The sequence below is a fragment of the Nematolebias whitei genome, chromosome 20 (genome assembly GCF_014905685.2).
Source record: "Nematolebias whitei isolate Nwh7 chromosome 20, NemWhi1, whole genome shotgun sequence".
Taxonomy (NCBI): Eukaryota; Metazoa; Chordata; class Actinopteri; order Cyprinodontiformes; family Rivulidae; genus Nematolebias; species Nematolebias whitei.
Genome location: NC_056517.1, coordinates 2,491,106 through 2,494,547, shown reverse-complemented (window position 1 = coordinate 2,494,547; position 3,442 = coordinate 2,491,106). Strand labels below are relative to the sequence as shown.

At 43.1% G+C, this 3,442-nt stretch overlaps 1 protein-coding gene across 1 annotated transcript in view; it reads left to right on the top strand.

Moving 5' to 3' along the window:
- The window catches only part of LOC119426796 (cadherin-10), a 67,573-nt gene that overhangs the window by 10,687 nt on the left and 53,444 nt on the right, over positions 1-3,442 (top strand). The window lies entirely within an intron of this gene.

The following is a 3,442-nucleotide window of genomic DNA, read 5'->3' as shown; positions in this document are numbered from 1 at the left end:
TAGGCTGCTACCCCCGCGACCCGACCTCGGATAAGCGGAAGAAAATGGATGGATGGATGGATATATATATATATATATATGCATACACACATGCTAAAATAAACTGCTACTTACTACTTTACTACTATTCCTACTATTATTTCACTTATCCCAGGACTTCAGGGTATGAACCCCCCAAGATAAACGAGGTTCTACAGTAAGTATGTGCAAACCATGTATTTCAGCCAAGAACAAGAATCCATCCAGAGGACCTGACTTAACCTTGTTAGATTTCTCTACCTGGATTATTGAGCATGCATGAGGACATGCATTTCAGCACATTCATGTCTGTGTTATTTTAAATTGAGCTCTGAGTTCTGAAATCTGAGGCTTCAGGGGTCATTTTGACCCAAGTGAAGCTGGAGCATTCAAATCTCCATGGATGCACAAATAAACAGTGCAGTAACAATAAGAATGTATTTAAAAAAATATTGGATCATGCCCAAAAACAAGATTGTCTTTTAGAAACCAACAATAAATTAATTAATTAAATTTTCTTATGCATGGCACCCTCCTCTTAGAGAGTTTTGGGCCAGTGTTGCTCATCACCAGTGACTCAGATCAGAGTGGTTGCTGTCAGCTCACTGGTGCAACATAAAAACAGGTGTGATGTGGAACGCCACCGTTATCAACTCACAGGGAAATGAGGCGACTGTCAACACCCAATTTCCTCAGAGGAGGATTGCTTTCATCGCACACCTCATTCTCTGGAGGGAACACGTGTCTTGTGAAAGGTTGAGGAGACAGGGACATATGACAACTTCTTCAGCGAGCATCGCCATGCTGGTGTGGGTGAAAAGAAAGGAACAACAAACAGTTAATGGAAAGAGGCAAAAATGCTGAAAACATCAATAAAAAAGAGAGAAATTAAGTGTTACTTAAAAAAATGATGATACAGCAAAGCAGCTGGTAACTGTAAATGAAGCTATTTGATTATTCATCAGTGAATGGAAGCTTTTTGGCACCAAACTTTTGTGGCATGATGGCAATAAGATTCATCAGCTCCTCACTCATCCTTTGTCCAAAGTCATTAAACTGTGAGAACATCACAAGGGTCTGTTAATATTCTTGTGGTTGTGGGAGTGAGGTGTAGGGGAATAAGCAGGGGTGATACACACCAGGACTTCTGTTGGGTTAATTTGAGAGTTTTCAGAATATATAAAATACCATGAACATATTGAGACAAGTTTAACAAGTATGCAACAGCAGCATGAACACACGGTAAGCTGGAGACAAAATTAGAATAAAGACAATGTCTAAATGTTTTTTTTTTTATTTTTTTTATTAAACATATTATGCTAGACTTGGAGAAGGCGTTCAACCGCGTCTCTCGAGGAATCCTGTGGGGGGTACTCTGGGAGTATGGGGTACCGGGCTCTTTGATACGGGCTGTTAGGTCCCTGTATGACTGGTGTCAGAGCCTGGTCCGCATCGCCGGCAGTAAGTCGGGCTTGTTCCCGGTGAGAGTTGGACTCCGCCAAGGTTGCCCTTTGTCACCGATTCTGTTCATAACTTTTATGGACAGAATTTCTAGGCACAGCCAAGGTGTTGAGGGGATCCATTTTGGTGGCCTTAGGATTGCGTCTCTGCATTGTGCAGATGATGTGGTCTTATTGGCTTCATCAGATCATGATCTACAGCTTTCGCTGGAGCGGTTCGCAGCCGAATGCGACGCGGCCAGGGTGAAGATCAGTCCCTCCAAATCCGAGGCCATGGTCTTGAGCCGGAAAAGGGTAGAGTGCCCTCTCCAGGTCAGGGAGGAGGTCCTACCCCAAGTAGAGGAGTTTAAGTATGTTGGGGTCTTGTTCACGAATGAGGGAAAAATGAAGCGTGAGATTGATAGGCGGGTAGGTGCAGCGTCAGCAGTGAAGCGGGCGCTGTACAGGTCTGTCGTGGTAAGGCGAAGCTCTCAATTTACCGATCGATCTACGTTCCTACCTTCATCTATGGTCACGAGCTTTGGGTTGTGACCGAAAGAATGAGATATCGGATACAAGCGGCCGAAATTAGTTTTCTACGCAGGGTGTCTGGGCTCTCCCTTAGAGATGGGGTGAGAAGCTCGATCATCCGGGAGGGACTCAGAGTAGAGCCGCTGCTTCTCCACTTCGAGAGGAGCCAGCTGAGGTGGCTTGGACATCTGTTTAGGATGCCTTCTGGACGCCTCCCTGGTGAGGTGTTCCGGACAAGTCCCACCGGGAGGAGGCCCAGAGGAAGACCCAGGACACGCTGGAGGGACTATGTTTCTCGGCTGACCTGGGAACGCCAGTAGTAGTAAGTCCATCCATCCATCCATTATCTTTACCCGCTTATTCCATTTTGGGTCACGGGGGTCGCCGGTGCCCATGTCCAACAATCACTGTGCGATGGGCGGGGTACACCCTGGACGGGTCGCAAGTCCATCACAGGGACACATAGAGACAAACGACCATTCACTCTCTCACTCACACCTAGGGACAATTTAGAGTTACCAATCAGCCTAACATGCATGTTTTTGGTCTGTGGGAGGAAACCGGAGCACCCGGAGAAAACCCACGCATGCACGGAAAGAACATGCAAACTCCACCCAGAAATGCCCCTGGACCGGGGTTTGAATCAAGGACCTGCTCGCTGAGAGGCAGCAGCTCTACCAGTTGCGCCCCCGTGCTGCCTGGTGTAGTAAGAGTATTTATTTATTTATTTCCAGGACAGTCACACATTAGAAAACTTCTACAGCCAGTTATAATCCATCTGGCACATGGACATATTGTCATTTCTCCTCAGAACGTTGATATTTATGTTTGAATGTTTGAACATTAATGTTTGTGCAATAATGATTAATTTGGAATGGTCATTTGCAAGATCAAAATCACAGAGACTATGTTTTCTTGCACCAAGCTAAATATATGTGACTAAAATACAAAGACGTTCAGAATCTCTTGTATCTAAATCCAATGGTATTTACTCCAATGATTGACTCAAATCATTTGTCATGGTAACAATCCAATTATTTGACCAGTTTTTATTGAATCTCCTTTAATTTTTTACTGAACCATGTTTACGAATGTCCTTTGATATGTTTGGTATCTTGTGGAAAAAAAATAAAATAAAAATAAACTAAACATTGTGTTATTGGTCTTGTATAAAATCTTCCATGAACTCAAATAACTTTTTTTTTTTTAAATATATATATAAAGGACAAAAATAAACCCAAGTCATATCCAGATACTATGAAAGAACAGTGGTTTTGTTAAGCTGTAAGCTCTGGTGAATATGATTTACTGTATATAACATTAAAACGTTATGTTTAAGATGTTTTGATGCATACTCATAGGAGAGGGACTGCAACGAATTTGCCACTTAAAGTCTACATGTTTGTCTTTGAATGAAAAACAAGAAAGTGTCAGAAAACTTGAAGTTCCAGAAT